Source organism: Anas acuta, chromosome 3 (genome assembly GCF_963932015.1).
Source record: "Anas acuta chromosome 3, bAnaAcu1.1, whole genome shotgun sequence".
Classification (NCBI taxonomy): Eukaryota; Metazoa; Chordata; class Aves; order Anseriformes; family Anatidae; genus Anas; species Anas acuta.
The window spans coordinates 35,925,232-35,948,310 of record NC_088981.1 but is presented as its reverse complement, the minus strand read 5'-3'; the positions used below and the strand labels follow the sequence as shown (position 1 = coordinate 35,948,310).

The 23,079-nt window shown below is 44.4% G+C and overlaps 1 long non-coding RNA gene across 1 annotated transcript in view; it reads left to right on the top strand.

Annotated features, from left to right (window-relative positions):
* Positions 1-23,079, top strand: part of LOC137853821 (uncharacterized) — a 35,935-nt gene that overhangs the window by 1,546 nt on the left and 11,310 nt on the right. The window contains exons 3-4 of the long non-coding RNA XR_011094744.1: positions 20,722-21,576; positions 21,967-22,036. This is a non-coding gene — a long non-coding RNA (uncharacterized lncRNA). The remainder of the gene's footprint in view (positions 1-20,721; positions 21,577-21,966; positions 22,037-23,079) is intronic.

Sequence of the window (23,079 nt, the reverse complement as noted above, 5' to 3'; positions counted from 1 at the left end):
GTTTTTTATTTTCATTTTTAAATTTTTGCTAATGGATGCTCATCTGTGTAGCCTGGTGCTCTGGGCAGGATCTGGTCCCTGGTAGAAAGGAGAGGCAGAACTGGGACATGAGGGGAGTGGGAGCACGGGCGGGCGATGGCACGAAGCCTGACTTTTTTTACAGAACACACACCCCTCATTTAAGCTGTGGCATGCTTTCTTTTATGTCATATCTTGTGATGGATAAAGCAAAGTTAATAAGTTCTTGGCATACTGAACAGAGCACATGCAAGAGTCGGTCTTTTTACAAAAAATTCTGTTTCAAGTCATTTCTGAGAAATCCAAAATTATCCCTGAAATTCTCTAGTTTACATGTAGATATTCAGTGTGCAGTCCTGAAACAGATCTTCATTTCTGAGTGATAATTTTTGTGAGACCAAGTAAAAATGCATCCCGTGTCTTGCAAAGATATTTTTGTATAATTTTCCAAAAGGAACAAAGGGTTTCCTACCTTAATAAGGAGAAGAGAGAGGGAGAAGGGGAGAGAGAGAGAGCTGCCGTCTATAGTGCATGCTTCAGAAGTGGGTTCCACTACTTTAGTTTCCTTGTTAGAATTTATATAACCAGAAAACCTTGAAATCCGCTTCTGAGAAGGGAGAAATAGAACGGGCTGTGGAGAATGGAAGTGTCAAGATTTTGTTCCAAGGAAACTGAGGGAGGAAAACCAGAGAGTCCTGCAACAGGAAAATAGTGTTCGTTGTCTTCTGTTACTTTTGATGCCACCCCACCAAATACAGCAGGGTGCCTAAGGGAAATAGAAATAACATGAAGGCACAGAAATCATTAGACTTATTTTCAAAACCTGTCCTTAATTGAAGTTATTTATATTCCCTCTTTATCTTGTCAGTTCTAGGCCCTGAGGGTCTTTCTATCCTTTCCGTCTCAATGAGTGTGGGTGAATTGTGGCATCCTTTTTGCTCTCCTCCATCTTCTTTAAGGTCTCTGCTTGGTTGCCAAGTGAGAAGCACATAGATTTGCTATCTGGCAAAACACAGCATCATTATTCCATACTTTGCTCTAAATCTTATGCGTCAATCTCCTTCCAGCTTTGCAGGTTTTGTTTGCATAAATGAGCAGACTCCTACCAAAAGAATCTGAGATGGCAGCTCTGAAGATTTTAATCCTCTTTTCATCCCCAGAACAAAAATAACACAGCAGCAATGTGCCTGGGATGACTGCTGTGCTGGCTAACACCAGGGACTGAACCGGGGAACTTCCACAGCTTAAAAGTGTGACCCTTTTTATAGCCTGAGCTGGGGGCATGAGGTCTGTAAGAGACCTGTAAGCTCTAGGGTCTGGACATGAAAAGGAAGCTCTGGATCACAGGCTGCCTTCTCAGCTGCATGAGTTTCCTCCAAGAACGAGCCCTTTCCAAGTGTCCGGGCTTTATAGCCTTGCAAATCCTGTGCAAGTCACTACCTAGGTGATGGCAGTCACCCTACTGGCCATATCAAAAACTGTGATTCAGTCCTAAACTAGAGGAAAAATAATCCTTAGATCATGTTATTCGCTTAGATTCTCTGGAGATGCTACTTGCAAATTCTCTGGGCTTGTTCTACAGTAATATTTCTGTTGTAGTTACCAGGTTAATTGTGCCTCTGGCTCTCCCACATCTCATGCTTTTGGCCTTTAATTTCCAGGCCTTTAATCAACTGGGTAGTCCTCCTCCTCCCACACCCCGTCTGGAATCCCCTGTGCAGCAACAGAGCCATCCTGCAGCAGGTCTAGTGCATAGCTCCACAGAAATACAGAGCTGGTAGTGCTGCAGAAAGGTCCTGGAGCCCATTGCCTTGTCTCAGGCAGGATCACCAATATGCAAATCATTCTGTGCCCCTGCCGTGTCCTCCTCCCCACACCTGTAAAGCTGTCAGGTTACAGAAGGTCCCTCAGTCCCTTGGGAAGCTCAGGACCACCCCACAAGATTCACATCTCCAAGAAACACAGACCTTTTCCTCAGCCCATGGCCAAGGGTTTTGGCTACCCTAAAAATGACACTGATCACCAGACCCTTCTTATGCTGAAAGGAAGAGAAAGATGCCAGCGACACGCATCTCAGCCTAGATATGTGTGAGTTGTCGTGCTTATCATTACCATTGTTCATTTGCTGCAAAGCAGGTGTTAGCTCAGAAAAAACATAAAAGCTGCATTCTGTATTGTTTGTTCCTCGTTAAAATGATCTGGGCCCCTGTGGGCATGTGTTGTCTTAATATTCTGGTGCTGAGAAGTGCCACATTTTCATAATGAAAGCTGTTGCAGGAAAGCAATTCCAACCTCAGATAAAAGGAGAAGATTACACTTGCCACTCGAGTTATGGTATTAGAACAACTGATTTTATTTGTTTTCATTTCATTTTCCCTGTCAGCTGCTTCTGAACCTCTGTGTAGCGTTCTTCAGAGATGTTAATTGTATTTTGTGTGTCTGGATCCCCCTAAGAAATGACAAATGTTTTCACTCACAAATTAGATGTCTCTTTTCATTTAAACACCAACACGGAAAGCTAATTTAAGAATGGTTGTGCCGTTGTTGCAGCAAGAGCCCTGATATATGATAGAAGCTGAGATACAGAGTTAGGGACCTGGAGCAGCAAACTCTGCGTTGGGAATGTAGATCGATGAGATACTCATTTAATTTTTCCCTTAGCTGGTTCACAAGTGGAAAAAAAAAAAGGTCACATGCTTGCAGTTGGGCACAGGAATAAAGTAATTGTACTTCAGGAGTACAGTCATGTAGTTTATGTCCAGTGTTGAAGCAGACACCGCAACCTTTGGACAAAGTTCCCGGGGACATCTGTGGGTGTTTTGCCTGAAGAAGGACGGGAAGGCTTTTTCTAAGTCATGAATGAATGTGAAGGAGGAAGGAACTGTTAAATAATGTGCAAATAGATGGGGAGAATATTGAGTATAGCATGGGATATTAGGAATATATTAGTAGTAATACAACCAGCTGAGTTGCTGAAGGGAAAGGGAAGGTCACCAGAACAAACCCTGCTCTTCTGGCAGAGGCATCACTTGAAATTCCCCCAACAGAAAAAAAACATGCTACATATCCACCTCAGTGTGGTCATTTGGCTCTGAGAACTCAAGCCCAAGCCTGAGCTTCACGTCTGACAGCGACATGGACAGGTATTTCAAGAACAGATCCCCTCCCCATGGTAGCTACTAGGACTTCACAGTGGCCAAGTAGAGATGCAACACAGATGCTCAGGTGTTAATAATTCTCTGCTATTGGTGGAACTAATAAAAGCAGATAGAGTAAAAGGATAATTGCAATGGACATTTCACCAGATCTTGTTGAGACCTTTGTGAAAAACAGTGCCTTCATGAGCAGAGTTACCTCCTTGGCTAGAAGACTTACACTTGTACAGTTCACATTTCCTGTACTTTGTCTGTGCTTCATGTGTGCTGGGCAGGGCAATGAAAAACAATATGTTTCATTAGGTCTCTGGCTGCCATTGGGCAGAGTCAAAAATCTGACAACATTCACCCCTCTGGCTCCATGGCTTATTTGGATGGGTGAAATTATAAGATGATTTCTGTGAGTGCTGAAGGTTCAGAGACCTCTAGAGAAAACAAAACAAACAAACAAACAAAAACAGAAAACAAAACCCACAAAAATGACAAATTGTGTTATTTCTGCATTCAGTCACAATGCTTTACATAGGCTTGGGTACTTGGAGGTCTTTGGAAGGCATGAATTAGTTATAACTGATAGACTCCATATGTATCCCTGCTTTACAGACAGTAAAAGATGCCAGACTGCCAAGACCCCACAGAAATCACCCTGGAGAAGAAAAATACCAGTATCACGTGCACCTTCATTTCAGGCAGGTCCTCCTTCCTGCCTTCTGATTCTGTGTGGCCTGACTGTGTATGGAAAAAGAGCACGTGAACATCAGGCAGGCGGTGGAGTATCTCCCCCTCCTTTGCAGATCAGCGTCCCACATGTTTCAGAGTTCTCCTCCCATGTGTTCAAGGGCTGTTGCTTTTCATTCGCAGTTTTTCCACGCTGGTATGAGTGTTCTCTGAGCAGAGGCAGCTTTACAGCATTTAGCCAGCCGACACTTTCTGATAGGCTTTGTGCTCCCCGTGAAAAGTGCAACGGTCCTTGACCAGAATCAGTCACTGTGTTCATCAGTAAATGCTCGAAGGTGACTCCAAAATGTATGTCCTATCCACATTTTTTTTGCTTCGGTGCTCAAGAGAAAAGAAGTCATCCCATAGTTACTGCAGCAGGACTGCCAGCTGCTATGGATCCTGTCAGGCTGCGGCCTCAGCTTATCCATTATGGAACAGGCTTTCTTATCTGTAGGCTTGCCAAACAAGTTTCTAGCTTCATACCTTTATCTTTTTCCTGTGGATCCAATAACTCGTCGAATGGGAAATTCAAAAGAATTTAAAGCAACCTTGGGCCCCCCTTTTTGATTTGTACCAAGTGTAGCACAGGCAGTTGTGGAGAACGTGGCCTGCTAATATGGCAACCAGCACCTCATGCTTCACCAGCCAGCGGCTTTGGGGACAGGGTCACCCCACCACAAAGGCCAGGCTCCCTGTGTGAAAGCAAATTCTCAGGGGATACCTCTTTGTTTGCCTGCAGCACCTAGGGCGGGCCTCCTCAGACACTGAACACACCCAGCATCTCCCAGCACAGCCTATCTAGCGTAAGCTGGAGTCTGGAAATTTTACCTGTGCTAAGAAGCATCTTCCTCCAGGAGTGGCCATACTGCAGTCCATGGAGCAAGTTCCTACCTGAGTGAGTAAGGCAGGCAACAGCTGGTCCTTAAGAGCTGGGAGATAAAAGTCTAGTAAGCAAGCTGATTAGAGCTTATCTGCATAAAAATGGAAATGAGTCAGAGAGGGGAGTACCATATTGGAGTGCAAATGCAAGCAATTAGCTCAAAGCCATTACTGTAATGGCTAGAAAGATTTATTTATTTATTTATTTTTAAATTATCATTACTGAAATGCATTAGCAATATCTTTTTAAAAAATGTAAATATACACAGTACAATGCCATCTCTCTGCCAGAGCATGGAGTAACCCCTTTTCAGTGGTACGTGCAGAGGAGCCTGTGGAGGCTCTTAACCATCAAACACAGCAGAGTGCAGAGGAATATGAATGATGGCATTACCAGGGAGCACTGGAGGAAGACAGCTGTGATTGTGTACTGACACAAATATTTACTCAAATGGAAAGCTGAACTTTCATAAAAATTTCTAGAAACACCTGTCCAGCTTTCCCACCTTCCTGGCCTTGACCTGTTCTGATGCCTCTCTTCCCCAGAGAAGTGTGTTTCTCTCCATCCCCAGCAGGTCCTTTGAAGGATGCGTGGCTAAGGCAGGGGACACATGGGTCTGATCTTAGGGTATGGAAGCACTGGGGACTTTCAGGGTCCGAGTGATGTGGGGAGTGGGTGTCAAGTGCAATGGAGGTCATCCATCAGTTTCTGTGTAGTCTTGGACAGCCTTGGATTTTTGTTTGAAGTGATTTTTACATAACTATTTCTCCACTTGATCTAATTAACATTGCTGAAGCATTTGTGAATACGTGATTGGTCAAGGAATTCAAATCCTTTTCTATTAAAATCACAGAAATCATCTCCATTGTATTTCTTTGAGGAGCACCGCAATGTCTGAGATAACAGCACGAAGCCTTACCCATAGGAAACCAAAATTAAGCACACACAAGTGGTTCTCAGGTATCATTCAGTGATGATCAGTCCCCTGAGGGAGACACACTGCCCTGGAGTAAAGCAGGCCAGTTAGCCATGTAACTTAATCCAGTGAGCATCTTTTTCCGGTGCTGACAGAGCTGAAGACATATAGGAGAAATGTTCTTTCAGTGAGTTTGGAAGGTCTCCATGCTTTCTGAGCCCTGAGCATCACTTCCTAAAGGATAAATTAGGGACTTAATCTATGCATTCCTTGGTAAATATTTGCATTCAAAGGATTTTAATCTTGACTATTAGGCCAAACTCTGCCTTTGAGAATGTGTTCAGGGTTCTCGCTGAAGACAGCAGAATTTGGCACCATCAGGATGGAAATGGCTGCAGGCCAAATCCCTGCAGGCAGGGGAATTCACTGAACACTGCGCTAGTGGAAGTATTTGGTGTGTGAGTAACTTATACCTGCCTCCAGAGGCTTCGCTGAGCCTGAACCTGGCCCAAAGGTGCCATGGAAGACTTTGCCTCCTGGAAAAGGATGCATTGTATTTTATATGTGTTGTTCTGGATTCAATGAGGTGACAAATGTAAGCCTGTTTTTTATTACTGTGTGGCTGCTGTATTTTTCACAACTGCTTATCGAGGGATGTCTGACAGAGACAGAAAGCCCTGGTTTGTGTGTTCCTGTAATTTATATGCAAGGCCATTCTCTGTAATTCTTTCAGAGAAATGACTGAAAACCTCAGCCCCACCAGCTCAGCCTGGCACCCATTTCTCTGCTTCTGTCCCCCGTAATGTCATGAGGAAGGGGAGCCAGGTGCTCCTTGCTTCCCTCAGGCCCTTGGTTCTCGTGCCAAATTTTAGGTGTGCAAGCAACACCCCCAGCTTGTGATTCTTTTCGTGGTTGTGTCCATTTCCACCAGCCTCACATCACAGACCAGCAGAAGGCCTTGGGGCAGCTATGGACAGTACAAAGCCAGTCCATGCTATGGAGCATCTTATATTTATATATATATATTATATATATATATATATATGTATATATATATGTGTGTGTGTGTGTGTGTGTGTGTGTGTGTATATATATATATATATTTTTTTTTTTTTTCTATGAGGCTGACAGTTGCTTCCCCTCGGGGATGCTGAACACAGGCTGAAGTCACAGCTATGTGCGGGAACCCAGCAGGTATGCTTCTGGGAGGTTTTGGCAGGAGCTAGAGAAGGACAATGAACCTGCTCACCTCTTGTAGCTTTGTTAGGCACACGGCCACTCGGTTTGGTGCCATTTCTGGGCTCAGAAAACAGGGACCAATTTCTGTGACGGGACTGCAGTGCGGGCACCAAAGAGTTGGTGGCTGGGGTTGAATTTCAGGGTGAAAGGGATGACTTTTCTGAGGTGCCTTAAAGCATGAGGAGTAGAGCGTGTACAGGAAGGGATCTCCCATGGAAAGTTCTAGGCCTTTGGCAGGTGTTCAGCTGCCCTGCACTATTTAAATGAGATCAGGAGTCTCTGCCAGATGCAAGAACATAGCTCGGCTCATTACATGCACCACAGACCTTCAGAAAAAAATGTTGACACCCACTTTGACCAGGGAACCCTGCAGGAGTGAGTCTGGAAAGGCTTCACGAGTCAGTACATGGACTGCTGCTGGAGCAGGAAGCAATGGGGTGAAACAAGCCTAGCAGGATGCAGTTCATTTCATCTCAGGATGGACATCAGTTACTGACACGGCCCATTAGCAGAGCTGTTTGTTATACCGACTTAATCGAGTTTTCAGAAAGAAAGGGGGAAAAATAATCAATATTCCCAGTTCATTTTAAAACGATAAATAACCACAGGTCTCTCTCCTGCCTCATTTATAGTACCACTCTTGGCTGGGAGAGCGAGAGGCGCTATGCTGGGCTGTTTGGCCAGCAGGAACAGGCACTGTGGTGTGAGTGCTTTTCCTTCCTCCAGGCACTGAAAGAACTCCCGCATCCCGTGGGTGATGCACGGAGCCGCTGCAATATCGTTCTTTGACCTCAGCTTTCACATTCATCATTACTCCTAGCTACAAGCTCCTTTTCTGCTCTGGACATTTTAGCATAGCAGGCCCAGTCTGTGGCCATGGAAATAATTTCCTCTACTCATTACATTTAGAGGGAACCTCTGAACCAGAAACTCCAATAGTTGGCTCAGGGACTGTGAAGGCAGTAAGTTAAAACACCTACTCATGAGCGTGCTCCTTGCCTCAGAGCTTGGGTCATTTTTTGCTTCGCAGAGCACAAGGACTGCACGCATCCTGAGATGCTGTGGTCACCCGGTGAGGGCGGGCAGGAACCCTCCGGGGCTGGTCCCCCCCAGCCCAGAGCCATGGATGTGGATCTGTCCAGATCAGTCCCAGCATGTGGGCTGACTGAGGGTGTAGTGGAGATACCAGAGAGCATTGCCTCTACACACCCTCACGTAGCATGAACTGCGGCATAGGAAACACGACTGCATCAATCAAACATGGGGTATTTCCTTTCATCGTGCTTCAGCAGTGCTCCCATTTCACCGCTATCAGCTTTCATCAGGTTTTCTCATGAGACTGTCATAGTTCTTCAGATATCATGCGATCGGCTGGGAAATCATATGATTAATAAAAAAAAACACTGAAAGTGCTTTTTTTTTTTTTTTTTTTTTTTTTTTTTCCTCAAAGATTCATTAGGTTTCTAAGTCTGTTTTATCTCATTGCAAACACATGGAGAAGAAATGTCTTGAAAAATAAAAAAGAAAGCCGGAGATCTAGGTGGTAGGCCTTTAAGACACACTGTAAATATTGCAGAAATGATGGTGAGCTCACAGCAGTTTGTGAGAAAATCTGTCTATTTAAAATACAGCCTCTTAGCGCAGGGCCATAATTTAGTCTTGTGCATGTAGAAATATGCTGTATGTGCTTAACAAATTATAGAAATAATAACAATTAATAATAGATGAAACCTGAGAAAAGATGAATCACTACATTAGAGAACACAGTGAAATTCTTTGGTTTCCTGTCAAGGATCCCAGGCTGACAACCACACGTGCTACAGCAGCATATGCTAGAAAAATACTCTGAGACAGGGCTTGGTCATGCAGATTTGCTTGGTGTGATGGGATTTGGGCCACGGTAGGACAGTCTCACAGCTTGCTGAGCTAGGAGGCAAGGGCCAACCTTGCAGGGCAGGGCTGGGCATGGTGTGGTGTTGGGATGGTCCCTTCAATCCCTTCCATCCCCCAAAGGGATGGTCCCTTCCAAGAGATTCCTTCCCTTTCCATAGGAAGGTGAACAGGATCCATGTGGACTCTACATCAGCCTTATGTGATGTCTGTACACCCTCCTCCCAGTGGCTCTGGTGAAGAACCAGCATGTCTGGATGCTTGTGTGCAAGCAGATGTCATCCTGCTTGTTGACATCAGGGTGCATTTACCATCAGAGCGAGTTTATCATCTGCATGGGAGCCTACAGCCCACCACGGGCTGTGTGCCTAATGCAGATCATCCCCTTAGCCCTGTCTTGATGTGAACTCAGCATTCTCTTGTCCCGGAGGGAGTAACACATCATACAGGTGCTGAGCACAAAGAACACATCTTGGCATTGCCGGCAAAGCAGAAATCCTAGCTAAACAGCTAGAAAGTCTGCCTAGGGCACACCTGAAGGCAGAAAAACCCAAAGATGTGTAGAAACATTGGATGCATGCTAGCACTGCTCTTTCTACTTTTAGCATCCTTTTGGAGACATGTTTTTGCTGGGTTGTTCACTCTGAACCAAAAAGATCTGTACTTTGGGGATTGTTTTCAGTTATAGAAAAAGTTCTTTTTGCTCTCTTGGAAATGTGGAGGAGCCATAAATTAACAGTAGGTTGCATTTTTGACTATGTGAAGTCATCTTTACATTGCCAAAGCGATGGCCTGAGTTTAAAGATGAGTTTTAAACCTAAATTGCAAATTGTTATTCTTCTCTTAACCTCTGTCATCTTCTCTGCTTATATTCAGCATATGATATTTTGAGAGCTGGCTCCATCCTTCCTCAGTGTTTGGAAACTGCTCAGCACGCGTGGCAGGCTGCTGTAAACATGTGATAAATAAGTACAGCACAACGGGTTGCAGCTTGGGCTTCAAATTGGTTTGAAGAGACAGTGGGAACATTGCCCAAGTTGTGGCTCGCTATCCTTCAAGTGGACAGGACTTTTAATGAGAAATTACAAATACAACAGGTATTGGAGAAGATTTCTAAGCTGGCCAGTGATGCAGTGAGATTTTCTCACTTCCCCTCTCTTCTTTTTCCTGATGAAACTCTTATATTTTCCCATTAGAAAAATCTCTGTTATTACATAATGTCTCTCATATTTTTTTCCCATTAGAAAATTCTCTGTTATTATGTAATGTTTTCTTCTTTTCCTCAATTCAGTCTGTATGCTATATTTCAGCCATACAGAAGTCTTTAAGTATTTCCACTGTTCTTCCACCACATTTAGGCAGAGAGCTCTTTTCCCTCAATTTTCAATTTAGTTTGCATAAAAATGGCTCTAAAACCCTAATTTAATCTTTTTTTTCCTTTTTTTTTTTTTTTTCTTCATAGAGCAGAAAACTTTCCTATACGTTGTTTCCATTCCACCTTTCCCTTTTTATACCCAGGAGAATTTCTTTTCCTTACCTCCCCTGGGGCAGACCTTTCCATTAGGATCCTCTCCATATTCCACTGTTTCTGTTTTTCCACTGATACCCTCAGAGGCTTTTAGCAGCAGGTGGTGAAACCAGTAATGGAAGGAATACCAAATACACATCACTATTACTAATGGTTACTGCAATTACTTAGGCTGATGAAATACAGCTGTTGGCAGAACAAGAGCATCCAGCAGACCCTGTCTTTAGCCAAAGTTGCCCCTTCCATGCTTTGCACAGCAACAGGGCAAAATGGCAACTATTGATGCCAGATGCAAACAATCCCCATTTATATGATGTGGTACAACGCAGAGAGGGGTGACACCATGAAACAGTTGTGCTTCAGCATCACAGGGATGGGAGACTCCCCTGCTGAAGGACATTTCTCCTTCTCAGCTGAACCCTGGAGCAGAAGTGGCCTACAGTGGACAGCAAGAAGAAAATCATCTGCATTTAAACATCAGCTGGATTTTAAGATTGCTCCTCACTCAATGAGAACATCTGTTTCTGCCTACCACTGCTGTGCTCACCCTGGTCCCAGTTACTCAGGGTTTTAAATGTAACCTCTTTGCCAGCTCTTAATTGTACTTTGAGAAAGGGAAAAAATCTAGGTTGTTTCCATAGCTGTATCTCCTTTCCCAGAATCTGAATGACAGCCTAACACCAAAGTTTCTATTGTCAGCTGTTCCTGAAAAGGGGTGAGGGAAAAATTTCTTGAGCTTTCCAATTACAAATGTAATGATCTCCGCAGAACAAAACACAGTATCTGTCTGTAATGCAGACAGGTTGAAACAGTAGATGTAGAAGAGAAATAATAGAAAGGAGAGCATAACACACACATAAAGAGATGCTACTGACATCTATCCCCCAATGATCCTCTGTCATTATTTGCTGAAAAACTCAATTTACTTGTTTGGGGATGAAAAAAAAAACACAACACAACAGAAACAGAAAGAACTGTGCATATGGAGAAATGGGATGTTCTTCCCCCCTCCTGCCATCTCCAAGGTTTTGGGAAAGCTGACCTCTTTCACACAGCTGGACGTCCTTGTGGATATCCTATGAGATGTAATCTCTAATGACGGGTATCAGCTGTCATATTTTAATTTTATCAGAGTGTTTTAATTGATTGTGTCAGTCCTTGAACCCGATTCCCACCTCAGCCACGTTAAAAAATAAAGAGACCTTTGCTCTGCATCTCCCCTTGGGCTGTCAAGGGCTTGCTTTGGGCAGTTAGGTCGTGGACCATCTTTCACACTTCTCTGCTTACAGGAGGCATTTGCCCAAGTCTGGAAGGAATATGATCAATGTGGTAAAACTGGTGCAGTGCACAAGGTTGGAAGTTCCTGGTCTGGTTATCTGTGGCATTTTGGGTCTCTTCCTTTTAAAACTGAAATAAAATCAGAAAGCTTTTCCTTTCCATTAATTTTGCTTTACCCGATTTGTTTTCCCGCTTCCTGAGGGCTTTTGTAACCAAGCATTTCAGACTGTTTGACTTATCAGGCACATTTGTAGATGATAAGCTGGTGACTCAGAAGAGCAGTTAGTGCAACCAGCAGAAACACCAGTAACAGCATGCGTTTGCCAGAGTGTTTTATGGAGAAATGTTATCTGCTTGGACACTCTTCTTTCCTGTGTTTGCTTTAACATTTCTTTTGAATCTTTTTTTTTTTTTTTTTTTTTTTTTTTTTTTTTTTTCCTTCTAAAATCCCTCATCATGTTGTCTCTGCATGGAGGGGCTGTTTCCACTTCTACTGTACCAACTGCCTGGGGCAGCCCTACTAAAATGCACAGCAAAAACTGGAGGAGTTTGACTGGAGTGCTTAAATTTGGTGCCCTTGGTGTGCTGAAGGGCAGGACCCCTCCACCTGGCAGTGGTTAAAGGCTGCGGTAGTGCACGGGAGAGGACAAGGCACCAGGAATTTCTCGGCTAACCATGTAAAGCAGCAGGCAGTGTGCACTGGGGAGGAGAAAGTGAAAAGGTTGCTGATAGAAATGGGTAAACAGATGCCAGGTGAAGCTGCTTGGACACCAGGCAGCTTTAGCATCACAGGGGTGAAATGCCTGCTTGACCTCTCCACCTCCTCGCGTCCAAGCGCATCAGGGTTAAGGTTAATGGCTATAGGAAGTTAAAACGAGCAGGAACATTCTCTGTTTTGCTTTTGAATGAGAAACCTGAAAAGAGCTGAATACAGACTCAGGCATCCCAGAGCCAAGTGCCAGTGAGCAGCAGGCATTTCACAGAGCTCCTTGTTATATGGGATTTCTGATAGCATGGACGTAGCCTTGCTACTTTACGAACCCTGGGTGATGGTTTGAGTGTTGGCCCCAAGAAGTGAAACTTGCATGTGCAGATATGTCCAGTCTCGAGGAGGGGATGTTAGGGTCACCATCAGCTGCCACAGTATCGTAGCTATGAAGGACTTCCCAGGGGTAGATAAATACTCTGGCACAAAGTAAATTGATTCCCTTTCCTCTGCCTGAACCTTCAATAGCAGCCTGATGTGGAGGCCTCTCCTGTGGTGGCTGGGAATGAATGGGCACTGCTTAGCTTGCTTCTCCCTCATGTCTGCTCTTCCTTTGAAGATTTTTCAATCTTGCTTCCTGAAGTGTGGGGAATTCCAGGCATTTCCAGCCTTTTCTTCGTCTCACAGGGATGTGCTCTTTGTCCTTGCAGCCAGGTGGGGAGGATGAATGAAGCCAACGATGCCATTTTACCAGTAAAAAAAGTGGATTTTGTGGATTTTGTCACTTATTTTCGTTTGGGAATGCCTCTGATGCAGGTAGAGAAAACTGAAGAGAGTCTGTGTTTCTACCAGCAAGACTTGCTGGCATATTTACAACTTCATGCCTATGCTGACCAGCCCCTGTCACTGCACATGAAGACTTCAGATGTGTGGAGTGACAGCTTCTTTGGGCTCTAGCCAAAGGACTGGGAAGCACTTTTTCCCATGTGTTTTAGTTAAGTGGAAAAGAACACATAGCATGGCATGAAGCTTGCCTAATGAGATCTATAAAAGCCAGGGTCTCTGCTTGAGTGTTTCAGATCTTGTCCTGGAATATGTGTAAATCTGCACTAGAGCCCTACCAGTGGCTGTAATGTTGTATTTGCTGCTACTGATTTTAAACTAGCTACTGTGGAAATAGGTAAGTCAGAAAAAATGGCAGTATGCACCCACATTGAGCCTTGTGTCACCATGAGTACACTGCTAGCTGAGGAACCTAGTTAAAAGCTTGCCCTGGTGAATCTGTGACCTAAAGGCAATAATTTAGAGAAGGGTGTAGATCACAGACCCTGCATCAGTCAGAGCACCACCTGATTGAGAGCCCGTAGTGCTCTGAAAGTTTGCTGAAGCGGACAAGTGAACATGAGCAGATGAAGTCTTTGGACAGCTCTTACGAAGTGTTTCTCTGGAGCCTTGTCACCTCCCTTTGGAGACCACAGAAGCCATCACGTCTTATGTCCAATTAAATATTAACCAAACAACAGCTCTATCAGTCCCCTGGGGCAGTGGTGGTGGGTTGTGGGTGCCAGAGCCTGGGATTGGTGTGCAGGGATGGACACGTAGGTTTGGCAGCAAGGAGTGGTCTGGGCTCACAACCTGAGCTGTTTTTTTTCTTCTTAGTTGGGGATGGGTGCCATCTAAATGGGTCAAAATCCTGTTTGCTGCATCTGAAGCAAGTGCAGTCTAAATGCTCTGATCTCTAAGGATGGGATTTTGGCTCCAAAACATAGCCCTGGTTAAAATGCATAGGTTTCTGGGCTTTCAGGCTGCTGCTGGGGATGAATTTCTTTCAGACTTTCTCCTGTACTGCTGCGAGCTCAGTGCAGCCACGTTGTGCAGTGCCGGAGAACTGCAGAGGATTAATGGGAAGTGAAAGGGATTCAACCCTAAGGCCTGAGAAATTCTCCTCTAATGCCAGTTTTCCAGCTGAGCAGTAACTTGACTTTAGTGGAATTACCCCAATTCACACCAGCCTACATAGAAGGTCCTGGAAAGAGACCAAACCTGTGCTTGACTTAGCTTGCTGCTGACATTTTAATTTTCCAGTACCAAGGGTGACTTCAGTGCTGATCCTATTTCCTCTCAAATCCCAGAACACAGGTCTGTGGAAATACGGTTTGGATTTGGGCCCCATCTCTGCCAGTCGGTCCCATCTAACTTCACCATCCGTCTCAAAGAAAAGCATAAAAGCTAACAGCCAGACTCTCCGAGGGAAACAAACGAAATTTGAAGAATGTGTTAGGTTTAAGATAAGAGATGTAGACTGCAACAATGAGAGGTTTACAAGCCCGGCTTGCTTTGTTAATAAGTTGAGAGAGGAGACATCAATTCTTTTAACGTGATTTCTGCCCTGGTAATGTTCCTTTAAGAAGTGTGAGGCGCAGTGAGATACTGTAAGGTTTCATTCCTCTTGATGGGGTCTTTGCTGTAAGCGTTGTTATTCTGATCAGCTTTGACATCGTATAAAATAGCACTTATTCTCCAAGTAATCCGAGAAGCTCTTCAGAATTCATGAGGTTTAAGTCCAAATAATTACATTTATTGATCTCTACTATGTGAAGAAAATTTCCAATTTATTGCAGACTTGTTTGGTGTTAGACCTCAAATTAGGCCACGTCAGGATTTTCTTTTTCTGTCTCTATTTTTAATGCTTTATTCTATTTATTTATTTATTTATTTATTTATTTTGGGTCTGAGATTGTTCATTTGATAGCAAAAGCTGTCAAAAGTGTTGTCACTGAGCAGGGAAATTAACCAAGGTGCTTGGTGCTGTCAGCAAGCCCTGGGCCAGGGCAGCCCCTGCAGCGGTGCAAGAAAGGGGTTTAGGTCCTGCAGTGCAAAGCCCTAAAGCTCTGTTCCCCTCCTTGTTGCAGGAGGCTGGGTGCTGACTGCTCTGATCCCTGGAGAATAAAACGGGGCTAGTGTTTCCTCCAGTCTGGTGGGGGTAAAGCCCAAGCCCTTGGAGATCCCCAAATGCATCCTCTGCCCAGAGGCTTCTTCTTTAGGAAAAGGAGGCCCCAGTTCCCTCTGGTCATGCCAGAGATAAAGGGGAATCATGAGTATGGCTTAGTGGTAGGTAGAAGATCCATCCATGCCATGTCCCCACCTGGATTAATTCCCAGTGGTACCAGATCTTAATCAATCTGTGTGGGTCTGTGGCTTCAGTAAACTACAAGTGGACTAAAGGTGGGCACAGGTAGTCCTCAGCCCCATGTGCCCGCTGCTAAAGGACCCCACAACCCCAGTGAGGGAGAGGAAGACTCAGCATCTGAAAAGCAGACGTAGTCTGCTGGATCACACAAGGTGTGCTTCAGACACCTGGAAGTGTCCCTCTCACCTGGTGAGGGATGGGGCATGCTTAGGAAGGCAAACTGTGGATGGTGCTGAAGAGAAGCGTGCTGAACAGAGTTTGCTGGCTTGGAAGTTCAGAAGCCAAAGCTGATGACAACAAAAGCCATGACAAAAGTCACAGGGATGTCTTAGTGCACACTGCTCTGTGTATCGACTTGCTGGTGGCAGAAGCAAAGACTGCTCAGCTGGCTGCTCGCAGTCTCCCTTGCTGCTGGGCTCCGCACCAAAACTGTGGACAGGAGGCTCGGCAGGCATTCCCCACGCTGGGGCTGCTGCTCTGGCCTGGCCACAGCCATGGGAAGACCATCCCAGTGCCCTGGGGCCATGCAGATCTCCTGTTTTTGTCTTCAGTAGGACAGCATGGGCTTTGCTGGGGCTGGAAGGGATTCAGCCAGACAGGAAGGGGATGCTTGTGTTGGGAATGAGGGGCTGTTGGCAACAGCTTAATAAATGATGCCTTTCCCCAAATAAGTTGTTAAATTTAGATCTCAGTTTGATAAGGCAATCTTCACATACTCTTTCAGGGCACATGTATTATTTAAAAAAAACATTTATAAAGGATTAATGCCCCACTGACACAAATCCCTATCATTTCCAGTGCCAAGAGCCAAAACAGTCGAGCTTTTTCTAAGAAACCCTTTTCATCTGTGTGTTTATCTCCAAATCTGGCACTGGGAAAAGTGCTAGAATGACAATCTTTTGTTTATCTACAGGAGTCCTTTGTTTATCCAGTAAACAGGGACAACACAAGCAGCAGTAATGCCATCTCTGCCCGTGATCAGCCTATCCTTTATGTTTCACATTTTGTTAGTAAGTTTGTGCAGAGTACCTCAAAGCTTTTGATAAATTTATGCTTATTTCTCTCTTCTTTTGCCATGCAGGCTGGTTGCCTGTACCTCTGGTGTCTTGGTTAGGTATCTGTGAATTGTAAAATGCGTCAGCCTTTTGCAAAGCATTTGTGTATCTGCAGGAGTTAACAGCTGGAGGGCTGATGTGGATGGAGTTGTTATTATTCTGCCTTGGCTGATAGCTGTACAAGAGGGAGCACCAACACTGACTTGCTCTGCCACTCCGCAGTGGGCTCCTGGTGGCTGTCCCCTCCACACTGACATCTTCAAAGCTGTGGGGCAGCCACGGGTTTTGCTGCTCCTTTAGCTGGAGCAGGCAGCATTTCTAAGTAGGGTTCAGTTTTGGCATCTTTATAGGAGGGCTGGCCGAAGTCAGCAAGCTTTTGTGGGGAGCACCCACTCCTACCAGGAGAGAAGCAAGATGCTTGTATGGTGCCTTAAGTATTGCTGCTCTTCTGGCACGCTTCTGGAGGACAGACTCATGTTAAAAACACCATCTTCAGCTGTTCAGGGCCAGCAACAACCTTGCTGGGGAGCTGGGAGAGTGATGGGGAGCGGGCACCCCTTCTTGCCCCATCTGAACACCTCTCGTGTAGCCCTATTTCACTGCCATTGTAGTGCACTGGGGGCTCCTTCCCTGTGGGCTGCTTGGTGGTGCTCTTCCCTGTGTCACTTAGTCAGAGGGGGAAATCACAGCAGAGAGGAGCAGGAGATGATAATCTCAGCTGCCTGTGGTGTCCCCCTCCCACAGGACAGCATCTGCACCTGGGGAGGGTGAGAGCCTTCAAGCTGCTCGCTGGGCTCTACCTCAGCTGCCGGCTGGACTCCTTGTGCTGGAGGAAGCCAGGAAGGTGGGGAGGTTTCTCCTGTCCATCAATATCACAGGAAGCAGCCAGTCATTAACAAGCAAGGTTTCACTGGCACCTAAGATCTTTGCAAATTATTGTTGTGCGCTGCTCCTCTCCTGCCCTTTCCTTTCTCTGCGCGCCTTCCCGCCAGCCTTTGATTCAATAAATCAAAGCTTAGTGCCAAATCTTGTTAAATTCCAACTTCCCCGTTATTCCCTCTCTGACCTTTGGGAGATGAAAGTTTGGAAATGTGTTTAATAATGAGGGTTGTGATATGTGAGTAAAAGACATGAGAAATGTAAACTAGAACAATGATCAAAGACGATGCATTAGCTCTGATGAGGAACTATATTGTTGCTAATAGGGTGACCAAACCAATACAGAATGATGGCAAAAAAATATCTACCATGTGGCTGCCAGAAAGTCTCAGCTGGGTTTCGAGGAAGCTGAGGAGAGCATGTCATGGAGAAGGACCTGTGACATCTGCACTTCTCATCCTTGGTGGCAGGGTGGGGTAATCTCAGCTCTTGAGGCAGATGAAGGGCAGAATGTACAGAGATGGTGAAAGATACCAGTTAAGCTTTCATGAAAAATACTGGAAGTATTACTCTTATTTTTTTCTTAATTAAGAAAAGTGAATAACAATATTTATTTTAAATTTCACGTTTGACTGCCATCTTTGAAAATTAATGAAACCAGGTTTTTAGTTCCAACTGTTTGAAATGTCTCTTTCCTGTTCGTCTGCTCATTTCATTTCCATCATCCTTTTTTTCTTCCCCCTCAGCTGGGTGAAGGGAAAATAACAGAGGAGTGAATCTAATCCTCCACTGAGGTCTACATCAGAAATGATGAAAGAATGCGTATTTTTAAATTTATTATTTATTTATTTTCGAGCAATGAAAATGCACCCAAAATGGTGAAAAAAGCCAATTTCTTAGAGTTATCATTCAAAAATATAAAAAAGAAATGTTGACTGACTCGAATACATGTGGTGACAAATTTTAATGCTGGGGGTTAGGCAATGCTTGGGAATCTGCAGATGATGCCATGCCCAGGGAAGGTGCTGACAGGGTGACACCAGGGTTTGACACCCTTTGGCCTGGCTAGCCAGCGGCCCTATGGCTGCCCCATGGCCCTGGTCTTTAGACGTGTTTCTCCCTTATTGACATTGGTCACTTTCTCTTTGCCTGGACTTTGTGATTTTGCCCCTTCAGTGCCTAGAGTGGTCCACAAACCCAACACTTGTCTCCTGTTGGAGCATGATGCACACCACAAAACACCTCTCCAGCCCTGCAGGGAGCACCCACTGCTTTGCAAACAAGAAGGTGGCAATGGAAAGGAGGGGCATTATTTTTGTCCTTTGTGATGGACTCACCCTTAACAAAGGATTTCCCAGTTTTCAAATCCAGTTTCCTTCCAAATCCAAGTTTCTTTCATTTTATTTTATTTTATTTTATTTATGACCAAACAATGCTGTGCCCTTCACCATCAACCCATCAACTTTGGTGCCACTTCCTTAGCCTTTGTCTTTAATGTTGCTGTCTTCTACATTTCTTCTCTTAGTATCCTCAGGTGCACTGACCTGAATACAAGACCACAGCCCAGCCCCACTGAAGCGGAGTAGCACAGAAAAAATTCCTTATGGTTTTGGAGATGACACTCGGTAAGAGTTGCAAAAATGAGACTGTGTTCATCTTGAGTTTGTATTTCACTGTAGTTTCAAATATATACCTTTGACTTAGCAGTTATTCCCTGTCTGAAGGCTCAGCATTTGCTTTCTTCTTTCCTAGTTTAATATTTTATTGAAGGATTTATTGAATTATGACTTGTTGATTTCATACCATTTCTCCAATTTATTGAGATCATTTCGAATTCAGGTCCTGTTCTACAAATGTCCTCTTACCTTGGATTGATCTGCAGATTTTGTAATTCATGCTGTCTTCCATTACTCAAGTTACTGTAAAAACCTGGAACAGAGCCAGGAGGAGGACAGATTCTTCCAGGATTCACAAGAAATCTTACACCAATAGTTCTTCACTAGTGGTTTCTTTTCTTTTTTTTTTTTTTTTCCTACCTAATTGCAGTTATAGGCAATTTCATGTAGGCTAGTGACTTCCACATTATCATCTTTGAATTGCTGATGAGCTGCAAAGCCATAGTACATGCCCTGCACTTGATCCAAGGAAGCACTCCTCCTTCCTATTAAAAGTCTGATAGTAAATCCAGACAGTGTTTGCAAGAGAATTTACGACCAGTTATGATCAAGGACCCCAAAAGCCAAAGTACTGCAAAACTAGGGCTGTACTGACTTAATTTGCTCGTGGCCATGTGGGACAATATTGAAAGCTGTGCTAAAACATATTTCTACCACTTCTTCCTTACCCACAAAGCTAGTTACCTTGTCAAAGAAGAAAATTAGTTTGCTCAGAAAAGAACAACTGATTCAATGTTCAATGTTTGTTGAAATGAATAACTGAAATGATTTTTTTTCTTGATAAATTCATTATGTTGAGTTTTTTTTTTTTTTTTTTTATCCACTTGTTTTCCTTTGGGTTTTTATATATTGATCATGTAATAGTTTGTTCTAGTATTTTTTCCAGGGAGAGTTAACTAGTATGTGTTTTTCCATGTTTTCCTTTTGCCTTATTTTAAATAAAGATATTATATTTGCCCTTCTTGAATCTTCTGGGATCACTGTTATATCATGAATTTCAGGGATAATTTCTGAACGGATCAGAGATTTCTATAGCGGGTACCTTCAATGTCTGAGGGTGGATTTCAGAAGGCACTGATAATTTGACCATATCTCATTTATCTCAAGATTTTGTTCTTTCTGTGCTCTGGCTTGTGTTTCTGTCTCCTTGTTGGAATTAATTTTTGAAGTATGTTATGAAGTCTGAAGCAGAGATGGATGAGGCTACTGCATCCTTCTCTATATCAGCCTCTGTTTCCACTTTTTCCATTAAATAATAGACTGCATGTTCTCTTTTCTTCTGCCTCTGCTGATACCTTAGCACTTTTATTGTGGTCTGATGTCCATTACTAATTGTAATTAATTCTGTGCTTTATCCATTCTGATTTTTATGCCTCTATTATTCTTTTACGCTGGTCCTTAGCTATGTGGTCTAGTTTTCACTTTTGCTGTAATTTCTTTTTGATTTTCAGGTCCCTAAAGAGCTCTTCATGCAGCTCTAATGGTCACTTATTCTGCTTCCCATCTTTCTAGCACAATAGGATAGGTTACCATTGTGCTTTAACATGGTCTTTCTCAGTAACTGCCAATTTTCTTCTGCTCCTCCATGCAGAAATTCCCTTCTCTGGAGACCTCTTCTGCCACGTTGCTGAGTTTGTTGGAGTGTGGGAGGGAGAACCTGCATTTCCTTTGGGCTCCTGCTAATTCTGCCCAGCTCCTGAAGACCAGAGGGTGCCAACATTTCTGAATTATTTGCACCCAAATGACTTTCCAGCTGGGATTTTTAACTACTAGCTACCTGCTGACTGCAATCAAGCCTAGAGGAGCTGCTCCACCAGCACCTTCCTTCACTGTTTGAAACAAGTCCCCAGAACATTTAAGCAACCTGGCATGCTGCCTGTCTCTCTTCTACTCCTTTTCTAATGTTTCTCGTTACATTGCCAGCTGCAGTTCTGCCCTTTTACTGCATCTGTTAATTTCTAAATGCAAAAAGGCCAAGCTTCAGGTTTTCCTTGTTGGGATGGGGTGCAGCAGGACTCTCTCTTTGTCTCATCCTTAGTTTTGTCCTTCCTGCACTAGAGGAAACTCACTGATTGGCTTCTTTCTCTCTCTCCCTCTCTCTCTCTCTCTCCCCTCCTTCCTTCCTTCCTTCCTTCCTTCCTTCCTTCCTTCCTTCCTTCCTTCCTTCCTTCCTTCCTTCCTTCCTTCCTTCCTTCCTTCCTTCCTTCCTTCCTTCCTTCCTCCACACTCCTCCACCTGTTTTCACCCTGGCCAGTCCGTACCTTCCCACCCCAGCATCCCTGCTGTGACCACCACCAGTGATGTGTTGTCACTGCCATTCTTCCTCCCTATAGCTTGTGCTCCCGAACACGTAGGGACCACAGATCACACACACGTGGGAAGGTCAGACTGAGGGATGTGCTTTTGTTGCTTATGCTGTGGATGCACCCTTCCTGCAGCCATCTGTGTGAGTCTGGGAGCAGAACTGGGTCCTGTAGGTAGCTAAAGGGCAATGAATGAGTCAAAACTATCAACTGTTTTTCACACACGATCTATAAAACCTCAATATTGGAGTGTCTGCCATGAAATTTATTGTTTCCCAATAAACTAAAAATGCTTCGGTTTACAAAACAACCACTTTCTTTTTTATTTTTCCTTCTCCTCTTCTGGAAATTGTCCAGTATTTGTTTACAATAACTCCCTTAAAACTTAAAGAAAATTACATTTCTCAGGAAAAATGTGTATTTTTCTGTAAAATGGCTTTGATATAAAGTACTTAGCTAGCTCTATAATTTAGTGACTTCCCTTGGATAAGTCCAATTTACCCCTCTTCTTTTTCTTTACCTTCTTTCACCAGCTATTCCAGAAGGTGCCTGGACCCATCCTACAGGTCCTGGGATGCTACCAGCTGCATTCCAAAAAGCCAGGTAAATATGTTTGCCCTTTTCATTCTCAGATCAATTGTATCCCTACTTCTATGAATACAAGCAGTTATTTTTCTGAGGGTGGGAGGAAGGAACTAAGAAAAGGAGAAACCAATATCCATACTTAAAGTACTGCTAAGCGGAGCATTACTTACTTCTCTCCTTGTCTCTGCCCTCCTGATGCATATCCAGGAGAGGTTTAAACAGGGCGGAGGAAATCAATCCAGTGGGGTGGGAGATGGAGTAGTACAATCCTGTTCCCTACAGGACTGTGTGATATATTTAGGTTTGCCAGGCAGTCCTGCTGCTGAGCTACCTGTGTCTGCTGAGCTGGCAGTGCAGGTGTCCCAGTACTGCCACGTCGCTGTCGTGGCCATGACCAGGAGGCATGGACAAGGTGAGGAAAGTGTTCATTATTTTTCATTTTTACTGTAGGTGTAACTTCTTCCCACCTTAGTGAGGTCTCACTTTGGGGTCTGGTGATTAGCTCTGATCTGGTCGATATGAGCTTGCAATTTTCTCCACCAGTGACACCTCCTTGATGCCTCCAAGAGTTACTGGCCACGGGGTCGGCTTGCTGCTGAGCTGCCCACTGAGAGCTTTGTGTTTCCTCCGTCTGAAAATTAAACATTTGGATGCTGGTAGCTGTTCTGCTGGCAGTTCCTGTTAATGATGAAGAATTACCTATTATGCCAGCGTTGGGCGACTTTGACAATTCCATTACATATTACTAATAGCACTATTAATGTATGGCAGCTTATCCTCGGCGTTTGTGCGCGTGTGTGCATGCATATATGTGTGGCCGTGTGCGGATGCCCCAGGGAGCCTGGGCCACAGACAACAGATCTGCTGGCAGAATGCAGCAGCCGCTGTGGCCACTTCTCCCTTCCTCCCTTGGGGACAACAGGCTGGAGGGCACTGCCTGGGTTTGCCTCCCCCAGGAGCAGAAGTGAGCTGAAGCTGACTGCTGGGAAGGATGCCGATCCCTAGTGCTGTGGCATCCTCTGCTGCATGGTCTGTCTGTGACTTGGGAAGCTAATTCCTGT